Source organism: Anas platyrhynchos, chromosome Z, assembly GCF_047663525.1.
Source record: "Anas platyrhynchos isolate ZD024472 breed Pekin duck chromosome Z, IASCAAS_PekinDuck_T2T, whole genome shotgun sequence".
In the NCBI taxonomy this organism is placed as follows: Eukaryota; Metazoa; Chordata; class Aves; order Anseriformes; family Anatidae; genus Anas; species Anas platyrhynchos.
Genome location: NC_092621.1, coordinates 50016568 through 50042861, shown reverse-complemented (window position 1 = coordinate 50042861; position 26294 = coordinate 50016568). Strand labels below are relative to the sequence as shown.

The following is a 26294-nucleotide window of genomic DNA, read 5'->3' as shown; positions in this document are numbered from 1 at the left end:
TATTTATTTCTACTTGTATTTTTCAATTTTCATTTGGTGACAGTTACTGTAGCTTGTATCTGTGAGCAGCCATGTTGTAAGTATTGCTATGCTATAAGTTGCTAAAGCATTGCTACCTTTAGGGTTTCTGTATATAATCCTTGGCAGGATGCTGCCATATTAGATGTATGCTGTAAAGGTTGGAGCCCTTTAAAAATTATTTCTGTATAAGCATGTGGCATATCTTTTTCTTCTGCACCACAGGTTTGTAAAATATGTTGTGGTATTTGAAGAGGAATTGCCTGTATTTTCTTAATTATTCAGAACAGAGTTCCTTACAGGCAAAAGCAGAAATAGGGCTATTTTTTCTCTTGTACAGATACAAAATTTGTTACACTGCCTGTGTCTATGATATACTTTCAACAGTATTTTACTTAGTGTAGAGACAGTGTTTAAATTTATTACAGACACACACAGTATAACAAATCTTACTATGCTGCAGTTGGTTTAGAACAAATTACTTCATTCAGTAGCAGCATTTTCTGAAGTAATAAAGATGTGTTGCAGTTCCAGAAAAGTTTGTTTGCAATGCCATAACTAAAATTCAGGGTTATTTCACTGAAAATATTGTGGTTAATAGCAAGAGTATTTTTGTAGATAAAAATAGACTGTGTGCAACTGACAGAAAGGGTGAAGGGTGATAGCTAATATGATGAATATAGTTTTGGTTATTTTGACTGGCTCTTTAATATTAATGTATGCTCGCCCTTGTGGCATTACCTCATTAAGCAGGAAAATCATTTAAATGGGCCACTGAAAGAGGTTATGTGCTATTAAAGACAAAAAGACAGGAAAAATAATTGGTTTTGTGCATTAGTGTGTTTTTTTTTTTTTTCTGAGAGGCCTGGGAAAAGGTGGCCATTTAAAAATGGGTTTGGTAGGCTGCAGTGCATGAATAGTGAATGAACAATAAATCTTGAATAGTTAGTACTTGGTTCAGTTTTTGGGTGTGGAAATCTTATCCCTTATTCCACTACAGAGGGGTATTTCTAGAGACTACTTCAACAACTATTGTAAATTAGAACATAAAAAAAATACACCAGTTGCACTATTAGAGCTGGGAAGGTATTAATTGTGCAGATGGGAATCGATGTTGGGCTAGCAGTTCTTAATCAGACTTTTAAACAGCGTGCTACATTGGTAGCTTAATCTTACATTCAGATATATTTGTGCTTTGTCTGTAAAAGGTCATTTAAAAATCCTTACAGGCATTCGATGCCTGCTGATCTGTATCAGTAGCAGAAATATGATTCTGCATGACAGGAGTATTTTGGAAGTTTTTTCTTGTGTTTATTTTTCCTGTTTTGTTTTCTTGGGAGGAATTTTTGGGAAGAGAACAAAAAAGGTAACATTATCACCATGGTTGTAATTTATTTTGAAGTTGAACATTAGGAAATTTTTGTTCTGGAAATTGAGTGTAAGTGAGATAGAGACAAAGTGTAATAGCTGGAGCAAAAAAAAAGTCTGCTTTTTTCTCTTTTGGAGACCTGAGTTATAAGACTCCTCAGAACCTCAGCTCTTTGTGGTAAGATTGGAGCCTGAAAGTTCAAACTTAATGGAACAGGACCATGTGTTTTTATGGGGTCTGGCGCAGAGTGACACCAGTCTTGACTGTCAGTTGCTCCTGAGGACCCTATGTCTATATAATGAAGAACGGTAAAACAAAAGTAAACAAAGGTTTTGGACGTTTTAATAGCTGCTTCTCTTTTCTGGCTAGTATTTCTGTCAGTTAGAAGAATCTCTAACCTTGTTGCCTGTGCAACAGATCCTCCAGAAGATGCAGATGATTAAGACAAAGCTGCTTAGAGTGCTATCCTAGTATTAAATCTGAGTGAAGTAGGGTATGCTGGAGAGAGAGAGCAGCCCAAACCTAGCTATTTTGAGGCATGAAAAGTGGGTGATTCCCGTCTGTATCAATTTAGCAATGATATGGAACAGACCAAAAGTATAGCAGGCCACTTTACTGATTTACTTAAGATTGCTGTTCTAAAATATCTACACTTTATATCTAAAAAACTTGAAATATCAAATTATTTTAGACATGCATTTTGCAAGAGTCTTTTGGAACAAATTTTATTTTTGCTATGATGCAGAGCTGCAAATTTAATATTTTGGTTTCAGAAAAGCTCTGGATATTCTGATAAACCAAAAGGTCCTCAGGTTTAGTTCATGCTTGGGCATAGTTTCATCCCCTTGTGTTGTGAAGCTGGTTACTTAGTGTGGTCTAATATGGTACCCGAACTGATTGTAGAATTGCAAGTTGTTAAATTAGACTGTGACGGGGGTTTACTTTTTCCCTAGGTTATTAAAACTCTCGCTTTGTTCTTTTCCACACTATTTCGATGTTAGAAGGGGAATTATTTTTATAGGTGTATGTGCAAAACCAAAGACTGTTGCTTGGGCATTCTGCATATCCAGTTCCAAATTTGTCTTGAAGTCCTCTTGTTGTTTTGAAGTATTAAACTGAGACCTGCTCAACTGCAATATTTTTCTGACCATCACTTTTTCTGACATCAAGGAGGGTTTTGGGTCTTGCATGAGGACTGATATAAACTGGAAACAGTTCCATTCAGATTCACAGAAATAGAAAAACTGTAGAAAAATTAAATCTGTGTGGCATCAGTTACTAGATTTCTTTCCCAAGAAACTGAAAATCTTTTTTTTTTTTTTTTGGTGAGGATAAAGGAAATTGAAGAACTCCTGAGAAAACCTGAGGCGCTTGATCTTTGACAGGTGGCTGTGGTGGTATAGGTTAGCCTGGCTGCCTCTCAGGCTTTGTTCTGCTTTTACTGTGGAGATATAGCAAGTATGGTGTGTTTGCTTTTATGTGTATGCTAGTTTATATGCTTATACTGGCTGGCAAGGAGAGGGCTACAACTTTGGTTTTGGTTTGGTTTGGTTTTGGTTTAAGATTTTTTTTTTCCATCAGAATGAACAGGAAAAGAAGAGGTGTACAAACCCACTCTTGCTCTGAGAGTAATTTTCTAGAGCTTAATCCTCACTGTGCTCAGCTGGAAGCCAGGGCTGAGGCATGGTTTCCCATGTGCCACGTCTTATGGCTGAGGTGATCCGTCTTGCTCTCTCTCCTGATAGGGCTCAATTTAAAGTAGTCATCAGATTCCTTGGAAATTAATTTAATAACAGGGTTTCTCAGGCACTTGTGTGGAGTAGGAGGCCCAAGTCTGCCCTGTGGCTACGATTGAGCAGATGCCCTCAGTCAGTGTTACCAGTGGCATGGCCTGAGGGATCACGGCTGCCCACAGAGGCCATCCTGCTCTGTGCCACTCTGCTATGTGGGCCTGTGGTGGTCTGGGCTGGGGGTAATCTGCCCAAACCTCTGCCTGATGGAGGAACAAAGGGGTGGTGGTGCCAGGGAGTGACCAGGGAGGACAGCAACAGGCTGCTGCCTTAGTAGCAGTTTATATGCAGCTGGCCAAGAGCAACAGCTCTCAGCTGTAGCCTAGCTGCAGAGCAGTGCCCAACAGCCTGGTGGGGGCTTTGTGCCATGCACAGGTCATTTCCCTCCTGCTTTCTGCACAAAATTGGTCTTTGTTCTGATGTGTTTCTTAACTGATTCTACAGTTTTGGTGATGCAAGGTTTATTACACCTTTAGCGAATAGGGTGTAATATAATAGGGTGTAAAATGCCTCTCTGAAAAGTCTCTGTGCTGTTTTTTCATGTGTTAACAACTTTTGCTTCCCCAAATCAATAATAATAGAGATTAAAGAGGGCCTTCTGTGTTCTCAGAGTCCATTTTTCAAGCGAGCCTCTTTCCTCCACTAATTTTGAAGCCTAGAAATGCTTTTCTGTGAATGAAACGGCTAGCTTGGTGTTACTGACTCATACTTGCTTTATTCATTAGAAAACAAAAATATAGTTAAAAAACTGAGATCGTGTTTCTTGCTTTGCCTTTTAGGAGGGCCTTGACTCTTGGTTATTTGGGAAAAAAAAAAAGGCTGGTTGCTTTTTCCTCCCACCTTCCTTTTTATTTATATGACGTTTCTGGTTTCAGAAGATGGTTTTGTAATTTGTAACTTAAGTGTATAAAAGAATAAATAGTGTACTTCTCAAAAGGGCAAACTAAAATACAAGTCATAAATTAGGTGACTGTAACAATTCTAGCAGAAATCAAACATTGTCAGTGTATAAATACTGGCTATCAACAAAACAGAAGGATTTCTTCAGAAACTGAAAAATGACAAATTCAACACAAACACATTTAAAGACCATTCATCAACATAGATGGGACACAGTGTAATGCTAATTTTGTAAGGCTTTTCTTTTTGTAGTCTTTTTCCCCTTTCTACAGGAGAAAATACGCATTCATACAAAATGTCCCTTATACTTTAAATCTTTTGGTAATGCATGCTTTGATATTTGAAAAAAAGTTTTACTTTGACTGTACATACAGGCAGTCCACATTAATGGCTGTTTGCATTTTCCTGTAGTCTTTTTCGTTCTACAAAGTTCTATGAAAACCATAGAAAGAATAGTCTCGGTAGTTTGACTTTTTTTTTTTAATAAAACAGCTATTTAATATCCTATTTGTTGTTGATTCACAGTATTTACAGCAATTTTCCTGTGAAAATGTCTATTTAGATCAAATTGCTTGCTCAGAAAGGTTCCCTTTACAGTGTGACTGGCACTGTGACTGTCTTCTGGGGTTCTGGAACCCTTACAAGCCATCTTCTGCTTCCTCTGAAAGTACTTCACCTCACAGCCAAACTTTCAGTTGAACACTACACCAAACGTAGGCATTAGAGGTATATTTGCCTTTGGTGAAGATAAGATGGTGTTTGGTCATTTGGGTACTGGCATGCTTGATCTTGAAACAGCAGCACCCATACTTAAACATTGGTTTTGGGCAGCTACATTTAATAGTAATATAAATGCAATGATTGTGTTAAAAAAAAAAAAAAGTGTAGAATGAGCTATCAGTAACCCTTGAATAACAATTCATGAAATAGTGAATCATTAAGATTGTAGCAGCATCTCTGAGGGCATGAGAAGAGGAACAGGATGATCACAGAGGCCTCAACTATTTGCATAAATGGCCAATTACTGATACAGAATTGTGTATCTGCTCTCTTAACTACTTGTTATTAAAAGCTACCTCATTACAGCAACTGTAATGGTAGTTATCAAACATGATAACTGTAATACAGTTCTCACCACATTGGAAAAATGAGTTATATTTCCATACCATTCCATATCATTATCAATATACATACCGTTCCATTTGTACAATGTTTCTGTGTGTACATGATACCAAATAATAAAAAAGTCGTTAAATGTGTATGCTATTGCATACACATGCAATACTAATCATAGTGCTGACATTGGGTCATTCCTCTATTGCCCCACATCATCTTGCAAGGTCATCTTGGCTGGCAGTTGGATGGTTCAGGATGTGAAACCAGTTGTGCCTTGTACTTAAATTTATTGGAAGTCTTCAGTGTTTACCCATGTGGCTCACTCAGTAGAACCGCAAGAATTGGAGATCCTGGTATCTCTGCTGTGAAGGATTCAGATGGCGTTACTCACAGCCAACAAAGAGGGGTGTGTTGGCACATGCAAGGCCACAGCTGTGGCTTCTTCAGTGGTGGAGGGCATGTGAGCTACAGAGGCAAGTGCTGAGGGGGCTTCTTCTCAGCCTGGTGAAGAGTTTGTTGTTCATAGGTTTCTGGATTGTTTGCCAATTGGATGCCTTGTCTTTTCAGCTGTGCCCCAATAGGAAATACTGTTCAACGTGTTTTTTTTTGAGTTGATACCTGTGTAGTTCTGACTGCCAGTGCTGAGTTTTCAAAGTCCTAGCTGGCTTCTTTGTGTGGTTTAATGTCCATGATGTGAAAAGTCTGTGGGAGCATTCCTTGTAACATGGTTTCCTCTAAGATGCCAGCAGGTATTTATATGCAGGACTATGTTGGCTAGCTGACAGCTTTCTAGTCTGTTTTGAATATTTGTACATTTTAAAGGTTTTCCTTGTAAAGAATAAGACCCTTTTTGAACTACCAAAACATCTCACAGACAAACACGATGAAAAAAAATGAGGAAAAGTTCCAAAATGATTACAAACTGTCTTTATTTGTGTATGTGGGTATTGTGAATCATCTCTCACCCTACACAGAAATTTAAACCTGAATACGTTCAACTTTTTCTCATGTTTGTTCTAGTTTTATTGGAAATGTGTTCTCAAAACTTCTGTGCAATTGGTATATCTGGAGTGGTATCTTCATAAGAGTCTAGTGCAGAAGGCTAGCTTTTAGTGTGTTTAAAAATAGAGACAATGCAATTGTGACACAACTATTTTGACAGTCATCTCATTTGAAACCGTCACATCAACCTTTTTGACAGTGCCTGTCACATTATGCAAGGAGTAAGCTTGATTTTTAAAAATATGCTTGCAGGTGAAGAACTTGCCCGGTTTAGGGTCAAGAGTATATTCAGTGCTGTAAGTGAATCCATGAAACAAAGCACTGGGAAACCCTGACATGTTTAAGTTTTACCCTGAAATTATTTTCTGCCTTTTACCTTAAAATCAAAGAAACCAAAACATGTGGAAATCAGCATTTCCTAAAGGTATTTCTAGAATTCTCTTTGTTTTCAATGTCTTGTTATTTCCTTGGTGTTCTGAAGTATAAACTTCCCCTCCACACTTACAGGTTTGATCAAGTTTATTAGTCATACTTTGACAGAGTTTTTTGTTTGACTGTATTACTTGAACCTTTTCAGAGATGAGTAGTATCTTGCAGACTTACCAGTCAAAGAGTATGGAATTGAGCAGAGTGTGAGCAAAGCCTGTCTTTACAGGCTATGATAGTCAGTCTCTCTGCTCCTGCTCTCTCCCTTCTCCCAGAGCTGATGAGTTGATTTCAACTTTATATGCTTTGATAAACTCAGAATACTAAGATGCTGATGAAATAGAAAATTCTCAGAAAGAGAGAAACTGGAAGTTGTAAAATAGAAGAGCTAGACAAACAAAGAAACAAAATACCCTAATGTTTCCATAAAAAAGTATTTGAAATAAGCACTAATTAAACATACTTATAGTTACTGTGGTATTTCATTAGACATAAAAATAGGATATGGGTCTTTTTTTAGAATAAGCTTGTAAGACACTTTTCTATTTTTGTATGTTTCTTGGGAGTTCTCTACAAGTAGACAAATAGGCATAAAGTGTAGCTGGACCATTTTATGTGTTTATTCATTCTGTGGTTATCATTACCAGCCTGGTTTTCCACCTATTTTCAGTTTGTTTGTTTGTTTTTATGAGAAGGTACATTTTAAGTCATTTTCTTATATGATGCTCTAGTATGTTTGTTTTAATTTATGTATTTTATTTCTTTATGAAACATTAAATATTTTTAAAATGCAGGTATCAATTTAAAGTGTAGCAAGAACTGCTGAGCTTTGAAGAGTTTATTCCATCTGTGCAGTACTGGCTAATGTTTTAAGCTCAGGGTTAGTCCACAGGGTTAGTCCTACTCTTTAGGACATATTTGAAACTGGACAACAAATAAATGTATAGTTCCACCTGAGTGTTCTTGACTTTCTAGGTCACTTAGAAAAGTGACACTTAGAAGAAATTTTTGTCCTTCTTTTGGGATTTCTTTTAAAACATACCTATTATTTAGGAAACAAAGAACATCTTAAACTAGAGGTATAATTTCAGAAAATTCTGGAGGAGGATAAGAGGCCTGGTAACTGACATGGACTTTGTGAGTGCTGTTTTATGTATAATTTAGTCTTGAAACAAACCCATGAAAGTGGAGGTTACCTTTTCATTTATTTTAACTGAGTGCTTTGGAATCACATTTTCCACAGTCATTTTCCACATTGCTTGGAGTTCATCTTTGGTAAATTAACCCTTTTGTATGTAAAAATGAATAATTAAACAAATAGAATCAGGAAAAGTCTAAAATAAGTCTCTTCTAGATTATGCTAGTTTAACTAAGCAGTTAGAAGAATATTGATGACTAAACACTTACTGACTTACAAAACAGACGGAACAGACTTTTTTCTTAAATTTTCAGATTAGGGTGAAATATGATTCAGAAACTTGCAGTATTCATTTTAATATTTTTCAGAGTGGATTATCATTTTGTGCCTTCTTTTTTTGTACACTTAAAACTCTGATTTCATATTTTCAAGATTGCATTAAATTGCATTTGTGTACCAAGCTGTTATTTTATTTTTTTAATTTTTTAACAACTAGTCAAGAGCAAGTTAACATCTGAAGGATGACTAATTTACTGTTGTTAGATAGAAGTACGTTCATGGAGCCCTTTCTGGGTATGGCATGTATAAACGAGCTCCTTTATTTCCTACTCCTAGGATGAAAGCAGATGTACTAAAGAAATAAGGTATACAAGGCTGCAATGCAGAGGAAGTATGCGTGGCCTTAACTACTACATGAGCTGTACATTGTAAATCTGTTTGAGCAGAAATACACATTTATATGTGAATACACATTAAAACTTGTGTCTTGTTGATAGCAATACTCCTTAGGGATGTAAGTTAAGCTTCTTCAGAGCTTTTAAGCTGTGTTTCTACACATTTACTGCAGTTATGCTTCTGTAAAGCTTAGGAATTTAGCTTTCAGTTTGTTCTTCATTTCTCTTCATAGTTACATCAGTGCCTTTCTGTCCTTTATATATATGTATTTTTGCTTCCAGCTTCAATTAAACTTAGCTTTCGTCTTTTAATTTCCCTTGAAAGATTTTTTTTTCCAGCTACAGACTGCAGTGCACCAACTATCAAATAACTTTTCATCACCAAAGGGGACTATCTTACAGACCAGTTCTTATCCTGCTAGAAGTGTACAGCTTCCTATTTTTGATTATGATAAAGCACAGTGAGTTTTTCTGTAACTTTATATCAGCTTTGGGCAAAATTTGCTACAGTGCGTGAATCTTAGTTCCAGTAGCCAGGGGATTTAGCTAGGATTGAAAGTAGCTGATGACAAAATGATTAGGAAAAGTTCCTAACTTGGCAAATGAAACAGTTTTATTAAATGGTCTAAGAGTTTTTAATTGCTTTTTAAAAATAATTTGTTAGGTATAAGTCTATCCTGCTATAACAAATGAAGTCAGGTATCAGTATTTTGGATTCCTCTTTTCTTGTACTTGACATTTTTATAATTGCAGATATTTTTCTTCCTGTGCTAGGGGGAAAATAGTTGCACCTATTGAAGGTAGTTGCCTGGAATGAAAGGACAAAAATGCAAAATACTGTAAAACACACATAAAAGTGTTTTTTCTTATTATTTTGCTATAGTAATTTTGGTAACTGTATTTTTACTATATCCAAGAGGGCCGTGTAAGTGTATGTACATTCCTTCTGTGGCACATTGATGCTTTGAAGTTTGCTTAGAGCTGCAGAATGTCTTGTACTTCTCTGCAAAAATTGGTTGTTGTTTGTACCTTTGAGAAAGAATTCTTCTCTGAAACTAGTAATTGGGCATTCCTGCTTGCATCCTGGCCATGAGAAGTTAGTATTTGCTTGTCTTCCAAGTCTCTTAGCCTTAGTTTTTAGTGTACTAAGCCTAGCTACAGATTTTCTTCTTAATTCCTGTCCATGTTGTACTGTTGGCATGTATGCAATCTGCCACGGGAGACTGATCCCAGAGACATACCATCCACCTGGAGCTGAAAGGACAGAGTGGCTGGATATCTATCTAGAGTCAATCATCAGCAGTCCCAACCCAAGCTTCCTAACTCATCAGTAAAAGAACGTTTACCGCAGTAGTGATGGTTTTATTTTAGTTGCATGTGATGGAGAAGCAGGAGAGGGACATCTTCAAAGAAAGTAGGCTGGAATAACAGACTGACATGCATTCATGGAGTTTGGCATGTTAGAAAATGGCTTCTGTGAATCAGCGCCTCATGACTGGGAGTTGCATCCTCATAAGACTTCTCTCATGAGTTTTTGGCTTAATATAGGATCTCATGGTGATGTTTTCTGTGTGTTGTGTGTGTAAGTTTGTATGTGTGTATTTTTTAAAACACCACAGTTTATTGCTGTTTGTCTTTTTGCTCCACTTTGAGCACTGCATAATCAAATAGACCATCAGTTTTACGTCATTTACTTTGTTACTGGCTGTTTCTGGAAGTTTTTTATTATTAATGGAGTTACTTAAATAAGTTGCTTAAATTGCTTAAATAAGCAATTGTTATATACAGATAACACCTGGGAGTATAGAAACCTCACCCATGTGAGAAATTCTAGTAATGGAATCCAAAATGGAGTTGTTCCGTTTCTACTGAACATTCTGTTTTTCCATAACATGAATGTGTTTGCTGGTTCATTGAGGAATGTGAAAGCTCTTACGCTCCCATATTGATCTGAATAGGATTTCCATTAGCTGTGGATGCTTTGATAAAATGCTGGTAAAAGTTCATTAGTTCAGAAGGGGAAAATCTAACTGAGGCCCTCAGAACAACCATGTTAAATATCTAAGAATGTTCTTAGATATTATATTCTATGCTATTTTAGTAGAATATATATATATATATATTTAATCATATATATATTTTTCATATTTCTGAACATTGTGTTACTTAACTTTAGCATTTGAAAATACCCTGCAGTATTTCTGCAGGTAACTCCAGAAGGGCAGGAGCTTCCCTTTAGGACAGTTTAAAATAGCTATGACATTGACAATTGGAATGTTTAGTTTAGTATTAAACTCAAAATTTTAGTAAAATAACTTCACTGTTTATTTTCCATTGCTAAACATCATTTTGAGACTTACTGTTTTCCTTTGAAAAGATTTGTCTGGATGTCCTGCATTAAGTCCGTAGAGAGAACAATGGAAACAAAATACTTGATAATTCACCAGGTTTAATTTTCATCTTATCTTCAGTGTAGGTACAGTGTGTGGTCTATAAAACTTGAAAGAAAACAAAAGATGATGCTTGGGAGGGAGGTGGGAAAGAAATGGATTTGCACTTTTCTTTCTTATTTTTATTCAATTTTTATGTTTAGCCGTAATTACATTAGTCAACTTGGTCAAAATAAGTTGTCTGCAGACTAGATACTACCCTATACAAACTAAATAACTATTTTCTTCCTTATCACATCCATTATGGTCATGCAGGTAGGTAACTGAAATGCTTACTAGATTAGGGATTTTAGTTATATATTAAGAGAAGATTTAATGACTAGTATGAGGACAGAATTGTGTCATTGCTCTGTTATTCTTTTAAATGGTTTCAAGAAAAATTCTATATGTTTTATAGTATAATTATTACACTTTGTTCTCTGGAGGTAAATACATTATAAGGTGAGTTTCAGTAGAGCTTTGTTGGCATCTATTCATCAGTACAGATGTGAAAACAGAAATATTATCATATTTAACTGGTTGATACTTCCACTGACTCACACACTCTGAGGAAATATTTAAGAGAATTTAGTGTTTATTTTTATTCTTCCTAATTGTTTAAGAGCTAATTGGTTGCTGAAGGACAACTCGGCTACCTGATGAAAGAAGCCAAATTTTTCATTTGGGTGTTCAATTTACATTGGTGTTAGTGACTAGTTACTATTATCTAGGACTGTGTTCTAGATGTGTTTCTGATGAGATGTATTCTGATGCTGATTGCCCTAAAATGTGTGTATTGGAGCATTTGATTTGACTACATGTTTATAAGTTTTCCTTTGTAAACGTTTTTGTAGGTTTTCTTTTTCTTCTTCTAAAGTTAACTCTATTATAACTGAAGCTTTTATTCTAGTGAAATTGCTTTGTTGCTGTAAGATGTTACATGCTTTCAGCTTCCCTGGAAAATAAGCTAAGGACTGAGAGTATTTTTTTTTTTTAAATAAAATTATGCTTAAATATATCATACACTGTTTGTAGAATGTGTTTATACACACAGCAGCTCTTTGGTGTCCTGGGTAAAACAAAACTTACACAGAAATGACTCTTAAATAGTGTTTCAGGGAAAAAAAAAAAAAAGTACCATCAAAGATCAACCATTTTTAACCATAACTCCTATTTCTTTTTTCACTTCCATTTAAATTATAGGGATTTTCCCTCCTTTTCTGTCTTAGATATATTAAAACAAAAGGTTTACCAAAAAGGTTTTACTGACTTTGATGAATAAAATCCAACCTTTAAAATTCTGCTGTGTCAGTGCTTAAAGTACAGTACTGAGGGATTTGTCTTACTTTAGTACTTTTGTCTTGTTCATAGCTAAAGCACTTGTTTAATGAGTAATGTTTGCATTTATTTATTTATTTTTAATATATATTCTCTATTAAAGCGCACAGATTTTCCATCATATTTTCAAAATGAGATGGCCTTTTCAGCTCTCAGATTTGCTGATGCAGGATTTACTTTAAGGCTCTTGGGTTGAATTGCTTTGTAGCTTTTACACCTAGAGACATGTTCTTTCTCTTCACTTGTGGAACTGAAAGGACTCTCCTGGGAATACTTTCCATTCTTCGTCTAGTACAAGTATCACTTCCCAGCATTCCTCTTTATAAACATTGTACTCCATCTAAAATAGGGTTTTCCTTTTTACCTATGCTATGCCACTGAAATAACTGTTATAAAAATCTTGTTGCTTTAATAAGTGGCTACTTTACTTTCACTTTTAACTTCTTTATGACAAATACACTTCCATATGTTCTTGTACTGATATATTTATTTATTTATTTATTTAACTTAGAAAGCTCATGCTTCTTGCCTTGTACTTATCCCTTCATACTGATAAATACTACAGACTTTTTATTTGGCTAGGCACAAATCTATGCTTTTTGTTCCTCTTCTTTTACCAGTAACCCTTCTTTTCATCTGCCTCAGTCACTTTTTTTTTCCTAAATTTGTGATCAGGATTATGTATAGACAGTACTGTATATGAGAAGTCACCAACTTTTACAATGACACACAATATTTCTTTTACTGGAAACAGCTTCAGTCCTGCAACTCAGATTTATATTAATCATTTATAAGGCTTCATCACACTGTACATTCATTGTCATCCTGCATTTGGTTGGTACCACTAGGTCAGTGTCATCTTCAGCCATTTTCAACTGTTTAGCTTCTGACTAGAAGAGTATTTTACTTATGTTAAAATTAACCAATATTATAATGCTTTTTTTAAATGCTTTTTTTTTTTTTAAGTTATATTATTTATTGGTATAATAATATCATATGTTTAATCTTGTTGTGAGTGGAAAACTGTGCTTTCCTAAACTTGATTCTGTATCAGATAAAAATTCCATTTTCCCACATAAAGTGAGTGTGGTTGGTTAGCTTATCCAGGCAACAGCAGGGCAGACACTGTGGCAATAGAAGGGGGGTTGTGCTGCATTGTGTGATCACATTCCACGTGGAAAATGCTCACAGTTGTTCCAAGTCTACTTGTACCTCCTGGGAGAGAAATGATTAGAAAGTAAGAAAGATTTCATCTTGCAAAGAGTTTAATCACACATGATGTGAATTGTTAAGTGCTTTCAATGTAGCTAAAGGAAGCTGTTCAGTACATCTTACAGGAAAGTTGCCTTTTGATCTTTATCCTCTGTTATTTGCCATTTTCCTTTTAGATCTTGTTTGTTGCAGAAAATCCTGCAAGTTAACACATAACTTACTCTAGATCTCCAAAGGATCTGGAACGATTGTCTTTGAATGCTGGACTTGATTTTTAGTCAGTTACTAAAATCTAAAACTGAGTATCTGTGGAAGATAAACATGCAGTAGTTTCCAATTTGGGCATGTGCGTATGTAAATATACATGTGTGTGCATATATTTATAGACAGATACTATAACTATCCTAGGAGAGCAAGACAGTACTTTTTAATGTGGAAGCTTGAGTTAATTTCTTGGAAATGAAGTAAATGAAGTTCTTTTAAAAGAGACTTTTGGCTGTGTTTTTACAAATACGTTCTTATGAAAAGAAGAACTCCATACATGTGGTGTTTTCAAGATTAAGGGATTTCAAGAAAATGGTATATGTATGGTGGAAATCACCTCTTGAAGATTCATCATTTAGGAAAGATGTTTCAACATCATTCAGACAGGGTGGATGAAGTAAATCGCAAAATGAAAAGTTCGGGTGCTGAATGGGTATATTCTGCAAGTTTTCAGCTTTAGCTTTTATAATGGTACTTAGCAGTGCTTTCTGTCTATGATGAGTGTGCGTTTCCTTTACACAATTAGGTTGACTGTGTATTCTGAAGAGACGAGCCAACATGTCATTCCGTAACTATCATGTGATTAAAGTGATTTCTAAAGATAATGAATCCTTAATCCGAGACAACAACATTTATATATATATATGTATGTTCAACACCTATATATATATAGGTGTTAAAGGCCAGGCTGGATGGGGCCTTGGCCAACCTGATATGGTGGGTGACTTCCTTGCGTATGGCAGGGGGGTTGGAGTTAGATGATCTTTAAGGTCCTGCCCAACCCATCATTATATTCAAGTAATCTCTGATCCAATACTGAGGCCAGTACACCAAAATCCTTTTTTTTTTTCTTTTTTTTTTTCTTTTTAAAACACGTAATAAAGTCAAACTTATTTGTTTATGTAATTGTATAGATTATTTTTCAACTGACAGTGTATGAGTTGTTTCAAAAATTTCAAGTGTGATATGATTGTTCTCATTCAAGTTTAGCAACAAACGTTCAAATTAGTGTAATTCATTTAAATATGTATTCAATAAAAATACTAATGTATAAGTATGTGAAACAGTTTAGCCTTCATCTTTGGTGTGGATTTTTTTGAAGCGTGAGGTATACACCATTTTGCAGATGATGCTACATGATCTTAAGAATGCTTAAGGAAAAAATAGTCATTCAGAAGCCTGTATCAGATCTCACCTCAAGAAAAAGTCCAGTCATAGTTTTGTTGTAGATATTTAAATTTACCTCTGTGTTTATATTTTTAAAATTCGTTCTTAAAAATGTGAAGTTAATTTATTTATACAAAGTTATTTCCAGCATTGCTTCTTCTGAGCTTTTCAGCTTCAGCAATTAGTAAATATATGTGTGTTAAATCTAATGTGTACTTAAATTTCTTAAGCAGCTCAGATCATGCCTTCATCTTGAGGTTGGCATCAGTCCTTTAATTAATATGAAGCAACAAATAACGCAGTCTGTGTAGCATACAAGTGGTTTTCTTCTGCTAACTCTGTGAGCTTTCTTGGAAGAAAAATACTAATTTCTGCAGAACCCAGCTTTTCCTAAGTAAATAAATCAATTTTAGTTGTAGATCTAAAACTGGCTCTGGTGTCTTTTTTGCTGTGATCTCTGTTACATGCAATCTTTAGGTATGAGAATTTTTATTGGTGGTGCACTTTAGATATTAGAGTGGTGAGGATAGTCGTAAGACTCAAGGGAAGCTCTGGGTCTCCATAGCATGTATAGGTGTTAAAGCTGCTATCCACTACAAGTGGTCTGAGCTGAGCAGCCCACCTGCTTACTTTGCTCTGATCAAAATTCCCATCCTGTTATATATTTTTCCTGTAGCTGCAGTATGAAGTCTTTGGCTTGTGGGCCAGGTACAGCCTGTGAGTTTGTGATTGGCAGCAGTGGCTTTTTTGTGTTTTGCTTTGGAGTAGCACAAAAATGTTGTCTTCTGTGGTGCATTTCCTCCTGTGTGGTCCATATGCAGTCTCCATACTTTCCTCTAATCATAGAGTCTTAGAATGGTTTGGATTAGAAGGGACCTTAAAGATAACCTAGTTCAAACCCTTCAACCAGACCAGGTTGCCCAAAGGCAGCCTGGCCTTAAACACTTCCAGGGATGGGGCATCCACAACTTCTCTGGGCAACCCATTTCAGTGCCTCACCACCCTCAGACTAAAGAAAGGTGATCGCTTTTAGCCTCTGTCTTGGGAAGTTTCTTCAGTTTTACATGCAGATGCGTGCCACCTACTGAATGCTGTGACTGATTTTCTGACATGAAGTCACCTCCTTGCACAGGGCTCGTGCTCCACCCGTGCAAAATGTATACTGTGGTTCTTGTTTCTTCTACTGAAGTAATAGGAAAACCTATACATCCATAAAGTATAGCCCCATGTTACTGTGGGAGCAAAACTGTTGAAAAAACTACAGTCTGTCTATGAAAAGAAAATAATTGTGTTAGTTAATGAAATAGATGTGCAAGTCAAACATTTATGAACGGTAGGTTGTGAGGTGTTAAGGCTTTCATTCAGTGGTTTGAAAATACCTGGGAAGGAGAGATGTCATTTTCAGTGCATGAAACATCAATAGGAGGTTATTGAGGAGAAAATACAAACTTTCTAGTCATTTTTGAACTTTTTTTTTTTTTTCCTGGAGTCCCAGAAAAGCAGCTCAACTTTTTTCTTTCTGCTTACTAAGTCAAGAAATACATGCGCAGACACTCTCCAGCTACATTCTCTTCATTTTCTTCATCAGATTTTCACTTGAACTCTCCTGCCAGCCCCCCAGTTTTTTTTCTTTTGATCAATATGCACATTTTCATAAGAATACTTAAGTGTTGTTGCTCCCTCTTCCAGAGAGAAGCACTGGAAACCATGGATAACACTTCTGTGTGCTGAGCATCTACATGCCATTGGTATAAGTGTTGCTTTGACACCAAGCATGTCTGACGATAAAGTCAATTTTGTTAGAGAGTCCTGTACACCTGTGCACCTCTGTCTTTTTTATCTTCTTATCTTTAATTTTGGTACAATTTTTCTGATGCCCAAAATTGTATGCATTGTTCCTGAATTCATAAGGTCACATAGTTTGAACACACCCTTTATTTCTGTTCATTATCAAAAGTTCTTCAGCTATTAAATATTCATGATAAGTAGCATTTGTAGTCATGAGTTTTCAAAACCTGAATAATGTGATCATCATGGGGCACTTATCTGAAGGTTTTGTCTAAACTGAAGGAAGGAACAGCTTTTAGAAAGCATTTTTAATATTTAATAATTTCATATGCATTAATTACCCTAATGTTCTCTAGATAATAAAATCACCCAACAATAAAAATGCTTTCAGCATGGTAATTTATGTTTTCTTAGAATTTCTTCTTGAATGCTGGCAGCCATGTTCTGTGTTCCAAATCTTTCAGATTTAATCAGTTAAATGTGGTTACTTCTCAAGATCATCTGGATGGGAGACTTATGGAAGATCTTGGGTGTTTGAAAGAAATGATCCGAGTAATAACTTACACAGTTCTTGGTTTCCTGAATCCATGCTTAGTGAATGCCTTCAGACTATGCTGAAGAGCAGAGCACTTGTGGTAGAGAAATTTTGAGAAAATGTCTTCAGAAGAGATACAAAATTCTTCTGCCAATTCACTGTCGAGGGTGGTAAGCCCTTGCACTGCTCTAGTTACTGTGCTGTCTGGGACAGTATTGTTGGGTATAAAAGTGCAACAGTGGTTGCTCAGTATCACACACACACCTCCTTTTCTCCGCGAGCGTCATGTCTAATGCTGTTCTGGTTTCCCAAGACATTTTGCTGGTGGCATCTAGTTGTTCAGCTATTCATCTTATCGCATCCCTTGTATAATTTATGAATCTCTGATGATAAGTATAATTAGTCCAATCCATATTCTTATTGATTGTTACCCACCAGAACAGTGACTCAAACCCTGCAGCAATTTGATTCCTGGCTTTCTGTTCATCGGGAGCTCCTGTGGGCACCCCAACAGAATCTATGTATCTATCATCAGATGATATTCCTGAGTTTCTTTTACTTCTTCTGGGTATTTGTGATGTTTCTCTTTCAAATACCAGGGTGAAGGGTATAGCTAATTGAACAAGTGCAAAAGTGCCTCCCCAGTTAGATGATAGGGTGGACCGTACGATCTTCCCTCCACAGTACCACCAGAGATCTGCCCTGGGGGTCTCAAGTCTTGAGCAATTTCCCATCAAGTCCTTGGTAGCACAAGGCTACCAGATACTGGGTAGCACTCACACCCTGCCATGAGAGGCAAGCAGTATGGTTACCTATAGCTGTAGAGAATGCAGGGGAAACCCTGATAATTGAACAGCAAAGAGAGACTTACAGGCCTCATTTCCCCAGGCAGTTTTTTCTTGGTACAATGCAATCATGCATCGCATCTCCTGGGAATCCTTGGTCTACCCCCATAGGAAGGGCACTATCTGGGCAATCAATCATCCTGAGACACAAGCATAGCAATAGCTATGGTTGAGACTCTGGACAGTATACTTGACCCATTCTATCCAGGCTTTCACATCCACATACCCCGTTTCAATCTCAAATGTTTGAACTGCCACATTTCAGAGAGCCTCCTGTTTTCTCTCCTGTTTTCTCCTTGAGTTTTTCCCTTTCTCTGATGGCAATAGAGGATTGTTTCCATACAGCTGTTCTCAATCTGGCTGTTGGGTTCTCCTAGTTATCTGTTCTCTCTGCTCAATTGTCTCTGGGCATTTAAATCTCTACAAGATAACATCTCACAAGCATCAAACATGACAGATTGTGGTACATAACCCTCTGTCACGGTGACCCATATTTTGATGGGGTATCCCGTATTACTATTATCTGGTCATGCCTTTTCCAAATTGCTAATCGACCAAGGCCTTCTCCAAGGCCTACAATTACTAGAAACAAAAGTAACAGTTGAATTTTCCCTGTCATTATTTTTAAACTTTAGTTTTCCAAATAATTATCAATACAAGGAGTAAGATATATGTACTACTAGAACAAAACCCCCTTGGGAGCACTTTGATTTGCTATAGGCCAGTCCTTTATCTCACTCGCAAGCCACACTCATTAGTTACTTGTGAAAATAAAAGGTTAGTTTACAATTGCAAGCTTTTATCCTGCTCAGACTCCACTATGAGATTTTTCTCTTTGATTTCAACTTCCAACAAGTCCTCTGTAGAAACAGCTTCCCAGGTACTAGGGTCAATGGATGCCTTCACTTGAGTATAGTGAGTCCAACCTTTTTCTGCAGTTCTTATGGCTGGTTCAGTGGTTAGTAATTGTCCTTCCCATTCAGGCCGGAGTTGACTCTTTCCAGGTCTGAATCAGGACCCAGTTTCCTGGGTGATGGTGGTGAATGGGGAATTCCAAAGGTGGAGTTTGAGCCAACAGCCCACGGGTCCTGAGAGATGACAAAGAGGACAGCCCCTCTTACCCTTAAGAAAACTCTCTTGTTTTGAATTGTGGTATCTCATCCCTTCTGCCCAGATAGGGCAATCTGAACAGCATCTCATATGGTGAAATTCCTATATCCTTTCTCGGTGCTGTTTGAACCTGTAGGAATAAGCATTTTGCCCAAGGAAGTTGGGTTTCTAACACTAATTTAGTTAATTGCTTCTTTAATGTCTGGTTCATTCACTCCACCTTCCCAAAAGAGGAGGGGTGCCAGGGGGTGTGAAAATCCCACTCAGTCTCTAAGGCCTGCTTTAACCCTTGCAGTAAAGCTTACACCCAGACAGTCACGTGGTCACTTAGGACAAACAAGTAATTCAGTAAAGTCTACCTGTATACTTTGAAAATGTAGGATCCCTGCCTCCCGTCCCCCTCTAGGTGGGTTACGGATGACCTTTTTATTTACCTTTTGATATACGGTATATCCTCTGCATATTTGCTTTGCTAAAGTGTATATTAATACACAGACACACTTTCTTAGCACAACATCACACATTGCTTGCACCTCCCACTGACTCTTGAGGTAAAACAATTAATATTTGCCTTATTGGTACTTTATTCAGCATTTCTCTCCCATCAGGGAGTATCCATTTTCCTTCAGACTTCATGGCTCCTGATTCCTTAAAAAAATCTTTTAAAACTTTTTAGTTTTTTCTTAATTTTCAACAATTTCCTGAATCCTCTCTTGATTTATTCTTCATTTTCCTTCAGACATAAAATGCCTTAAATACTTGACTTCTCTTATTTTTCAATACTCCCAACCCCTGCTTTCCCAGAAAGTTGAATAGCGTGTTAGTAGCTTCATTCACTACTCTTTTCTTCTGTCCTGACCATAAAAAATCATGCACATATTTGTAACAGTAATACCTCTTCGGGAGGTTTCAGTTGCTCCAAAATCTGTTCTAGAACTTGCCCAAATAAATTAGTGACCTTGTAAACCCAAGTTAAAACTGTCCACCTGTATTGTTGCTTCCACCCCCATTTCAGGGTCTTTCCAGTTAGAGGTGAATATACATGTATGTTTGCTCTCAGGGCCTGAGAGCACTCCATTAATAACACTGTTATTCCAGTCTAACAATTTTCTATTTGAATGCCCAATTTCATCATCAAATCCCTTCCCAACAAGTTAGTCCCTGCCTTGGGTACATAGAATAATTGCCCAGTGATCATTTTATCCCCTAGTCTCAGCTTGGTATCCCCCAAAAGTGGCACTGTTATCCCAGCCCCTTCTACCCCCATCACTTTTGAGGGTTTCATTGGTTAATTTAATCCCTGATACTTTACGAGCCAGTAATGACCTAGCTGCCCCAGTGTATTGGGTTCGATGGCAAGGTTTGGGGGGGAGACAGAGAAGCTGCAGTGGCAGCCCCTGCAAGAAAAATCCAGAAGCCTCCCCGTGGCAGACAAGGGACAATCTCATCCGGCCCCAAAGGGGCCCACCGCTGCCCAGAGCCAAGCCATGAGCAACACAGTCCGTGCCTCTGTGAGAGCACATCCACGAAAACAACCAAGCAAACATAAACCTGCTGTTCAACAGCAGCTGGGAGAGCGAGGAGCGAGAAACCTCCCCGCAGACACCAAGGAGGGGGAGGAGGTGCTCCAGGTGCCAGAGCCGAAGCCCCCCTGCAGCCTGTGGAGAGGCCCCTGGTGGAGCAGGCTGTCTTCCCCCACCCCCGCCTTTCTCGATATTTGGGCAACTGACCAAACACTACAGCAAATACACCAAAACTTCTAGACTGTTACTTAGATAACGCCTACATCCTCTTTCCCTGCTCATTCAACTTGGAACAGCTCTGTCAGTCACTACATACCACACCTTTAACACCTTCAGTAACCCTTTTTACGGGTAACTCACCTATGAGCTTACCAGATTCGCTGGTGTACTGCCAAGCACTTCACTGTGCAAGGGCTTACTGTACACCAAATTTCCCGAGACTCTTCCTTTCTCTCCCTTATCTCACTCTTTGTCCGTCTCCGGCCTCGCCCCTTGCAGAGCTACGGAGCCACGGATCAGTAAAACTCCACACTCGCAAAAGTACGTCTCAATCACACATTGCACAGAGTCTCACCCGACCCCCAAGGCAATACTTAATATTTCTTACCTTGGTCTGTGCACAGAGTGACCGGATCAATTCTTAAAACCCGTAGTGCCTACCTTCTTCCTTTCCCCACTACTTCACGGATCCTGCCTCTGTCATCAGTCTCGGGCCCTGTGTCAGCTCTCCGCAGAACCGCCACCGTCGATGCATAGGAATCAGCGGGGCATGCCTTCCTGCTGCTGCGGCAGTGGGGCTCCCCAGCAGGTGAATGGATCTTGGACGAGCCCCCAAATTGTGAGAAACACGCCGTAGCCAATAACTTAGACTCAGACGAGGATCTCAGTGAAGTAGTAAATTATTCACGATTGCAATGGCGGGCGCTCCACGAGCAGGAGAGTGCCCCTACTGCTTCCAAAACACAGTTTATATACTTTTTGATGACAGGACCCTCCCCTGTTTCCCCACTGGAAAATCCAGGTTCACAATCTATCTGATGCTTCACAAACAATGCATGGCCTTCAGTTGCCAGCCTGTTAAATTTCAAATTTCTTTTGAAACTTTTTGAAAATTTTCTTTTGAAATTTCTTTTTACTGCTTGAAGCGGTAATGTTTCTTCACTTATCTGACTTAACACCGTGATTTTCACCTAATTGTCCTAACGAGTCTGGTTGTCTGTATTTTACAAGGTCGCCTGCTAAGCTTTCTTATCACTGTAAGCATATCTCAATACCATATGCCTTTCCTCTAAACAATGTAACTCTGCAAAAAACATTTCTATTCCCACAGTAATGACCCAAAGAAATCCCATGTTAACCTATGTGACAGCCTTTGTCTAACTTTTGTCATTCTATAGTCAGCCTACATAAATCTCTGCAAAATTTTACAGTATTGCCAAGTGTTATTGGACAGCTCATTAATTTTCATTTTTTTTAGCTAGATGAATTTTTGGCCTGTAAAGGAGCTGAACTCCATGGACTTCCATCCAAGTAATTACAAAATGTTTAAGTGTTCAAATCACCTGCATGTATGTGACTTCTTTCATTTGTGTGCTGGGTGAGCAATTTAAAAGTAAGTGACATGCAAAGCCAAACAGGTTGTTTGGATTTTGAATGACTAGTGCATGCCATTAGGTTCACCCTGGCTGCAGATTTTATGTAATAGTATTGTCAAGTGCCCCTGAAGGCAATTGTAGAAAAAAAATACATTAAACCTTTATTTTGAAGGAAAGATGTTTTAAGAGGAGATCCACAGTCAAGGCACAAAGAAACCCCATTCATTACCTTTGAATTAAGATCATACAAGTTAATACGTTGTATACTTATATACGCACACACAAGTATGCATGCATAAATAAACTTTTGGAGAAAAAGAATATTTAAAATAAACTTTTCTGCTAAGATCTATACAATATACAGTTATGTAATGTATTTTACCATATTTGTAGGTGTAGAAATAGCCATTAAACTGATAGACGCTGTCATTTGGATGATTTAGGGGCTTGTACAGGAATTCTGTTTTTCACACCATGAACTGTCTTTGCATTTGTATTTACTGCTAGTTCTGTGGTGTTGAAAAAAAAATCATCGTAGTTAAGATGCGAGGAATGTTGCTGAAAGTAAAAGAAATTATAATAGTTAAGATACAAGGAATTATGTCATTTCCCAGGCATCCAGGAGAGAAGACCCTGACCCATTGGGTTACTGGGTGATATGAAAGCCCTGCAGTAGTAAATTGCAGGAGGGGTTGAGAGCACCCTGTGGGAGTGTGTGTGATCTTCTTCGTCAGAGCTGAGGACAAGACAGAAGGCAAGACTGTAAGATACTGTCAGCGGGCAGAATAAGGATGCTTGGGCAGATGCTCATTTGAAAAGTTTTCTTGGAATTCTTGAGAAGACAAAAAGGAGGACTTCGTGCAACAAGAATATCACTATCTTCTGCAGTGTCAGAGGAGCATAATGTAACAAAGTGAGAGCATGAAAGAGACAAGCAGACAGTAAAGAAAAAAATGTCTTCTAGGAAGGGATAAAAAAGAAAGGTGTCAAATCTAGGGTGAAATGTGTAGCTTTGCATCAGGGCCCTGAAGAGGACTCCTAACCAAATGTTGTTAGATTTGGTAACAAAGGAAGGCGTTCTGTGACTGAATGACTTTGTTTCCAGCAAAGGAGATCCAGCTGGGTTTCTTGTTAAGTAGGTGAAGAAATCATACACTGGAAGAAAGACTAAATGCTAATAACTTCAAATGTCAATCAGTTTAAAACATAATGGTAATGGTGATGGGATATTCTGAGTGAAGTTAAAGTTTGAATAGTTAAAACATGACAGAAGGCATGGCAGAAGAATCTAACGCGCTGTCTGTTGTTCTTTAAATGATCCCATTTATTAAGGGCTTATACCTAATATAAGTGAAACATGAATGAAGGGTTTAGTTCATTGTAGTTTAAAAAGAAAAACAATCTCCCTAAGCAACTTTAAACAAATTGGGAGTTTCTTTAGAGCTCTCCAGATGCTATTTATTTATTTTTAACAGCAATGGTGTTAGACCACCCAGATCAACACAGAATGAATAGAGCTGTACAAAAAAAAATAATAGTAAAAAAAAATCAATGAACCGTGAATGAAAGTACTTTACGTGACTTTAAAGTTAAATTCATGAAACGAAGGTATGTTTTACAGTGACTTGCCATTACTGTTGTTTTCTTTTTTTTTCCTTTTTTTTCTGTTTCTTTCCTAGTCTAATGGAGTAATGTTTCACTATAAAAAAATAAAATAAAATCATGGCAGAGTCTTTGTGGTGTGCTGATGATGCTGTTTATCTTCTCACTTTTAGAATGCTCACCTGTATCTTGTTCTCTTGTCAAATGCTGGTTTGAAATACTAAGTTGTAGCACCTGGTGACCCAGTCACTGAGGGCTTCCTTTTAACTAGGACTGTCCCTTGTTAGGGACTGGATTTTTTCCTTGTGTAAAAATTCATGGTGTGGTTCTATTCTAAATGGACAATACAGGAAAAAGAGTTGCAGTGATGGTAATTTCTAATAAGCTTCTAATGCAAAGAGTTTAGATGATATAATTCTTGGGACCAAATTTTATTTTATGTTTTGTGAATTGTCTAGGATATATATGAACACTCTAATAGTTATTAAAGGAAAAGAAAAAACATGTTTTTTCAGATTTTCACATCCATGTGTATTTTTTTGTTCGCTACTAATCTGACATGTCCTGCCTTTCATGAATACATATTTTCAGCTGTTTTTTTCTCTTTCTATGCAAAAATTATTATAGAAAAACAAAAATGTCTGAAAAATATATTCTTGTTTATTCTGTCAGTTTGCTGCACTGTGTCAGTATTGCTACACTGTGAAATTCCAGTCAATTTTTGATTGTGTGTTTTTTTAATTTAACTAGATTTTTTTTTGGGGGGGTGGGAGTGAGGCACAACATATTATATTTAACCCACTATTATCTTATGCTGCATATAATCTTTTTTAACAAAAAATGTATTCAGTTTAAACTACCACACTTGCAGTTCATTTCTTTCAAAGGTTTAACCTTCAGTAAGCTTGCTGAAGAGCAACTCAGATTTTAATAGAATCCTAGAATCACAGAATGCTTTGGGTTGGAAGTTAAAGATCATCTCCCTCCAACCCCCCTTCCATAAGCAGGGACACCTCCCACTAGACCAGGTAGCCCAGGCCACCAGAATGGAGGTTTTCCTCCATTCACCCTGCTTATTGTCATCCTCTGGGATCCTGCATATGTATGGAAGCATTGCTGCATTTAGGTGGTCCTTCAGTCAATGTGATATAGGAGGAAAACAATGTGTCCCTTTGTGAAGGGAGTGGGGAGGATTGCTAGATAGGGGCTTTATTGGAAGCATTTTTCTATATTCTCTCATATTCACCATGCCAAAGATTTGTTTCATGACTGTGCTTTGTCAGCCCTTTAAGTAGGATATTTTTTTAGTTCTAAATTTTCATCTGTCAATATTTTACAATACCTAGGATATATGTGACGCAACATGGTCTTACTACTCCTTGCAGCTCCGCAAACAAGTTTGAGTATTTTTGTCCCACAAAATTTAAAAGAAAGAGGCTTGTAATTTCTTTAATTGTAGAAAATGCTTGGTTCTTTCATCTATTTTTTTTGTTTGTTTGTTTGTTATCTAAGAAGCATGGAAGGAAAAAAAAAATGAAACCAGACCATTTCACTCATGGAAGCAATGTTTTACTTGCCCCTTTTATTTAAAGTTCCTACTAATTTTAACCATGTCATCTTTGAGTTTGAGTTACCACAACTCGTCTTTCTTTGATAAGTAAACCAATGTTATTAAATGCAGGATTTCTGTGTCTAGAAATTGTATTTTTTTTTTTTTTTTTTTAATGCAGATGGCAGTAAGAATGTATATACATATGTATATTCACTACTTATGAATATGTGCTCTGATGAATGCATCTGTGAACAGTATGCTCTGGCATGCTCTACTCATGGTGACTGCTCTAGTCATAGCTTCCATGAGTTGTACCATAGTGGAATGACAGCATAGCTCTAATAATAATTATTTTTTCTTAATTACTTCTATTGATCCTTGGGCTAAAGTGTTGCAACTTTCTCCCTCTGCTGGTGGAAGTGTTCCTGTTGTTTCTTAAATTATCAATGTTCTCCCACTATGCTTAATAATATGATAGTTATCCAGCAGCTTCCTGAGATGTGTAAACCAATGGCCTAGAATTTATTATTATAGCAATTTAAGCAATAATGAATACCAGATAAGATTTAACAGACTTCCCTTTCTCAGAGGTATCTTGAGGATTTATCAAGATTTTATTTGGGCAGATGTTGATATTATTTACTTGGTCAAAAATGAGGGGTAAAATCATTTTGTGATTAAAGAAAGTGGAGATTGGTGGACTAAGAACAATAATTAGCTTATGCAATTGTTGAAAGATGAAATGATTCACTTTTTTAGCTTTGAAGGACAGAGAATAACACTAATCTTTTGGCTAGTATGCAGAGGGTGAACTGGTACTAAATTCTATTGAACACTAGCAGAGTTGGATAGACGTTTCCTGTAGTGTTATATTTTTAGTGGTGGAATCTCCTGGTTTCTG

At 37.2% G+C, this 26294-nt stretch overlaps 1 protein-coding gene across 1 annotated transcript in view; it reads left to right on the top strand.

Annotated features, from left to right (window-relative positions):
- Positions 1-26294, top strand: part of CHSY3 (chondroitin sulfate synthase 3) — a 187606-nt gene that overhangs the window by 2655 nt on the left and 158657 nt on the right. The window lies entirely within an intron of this gene.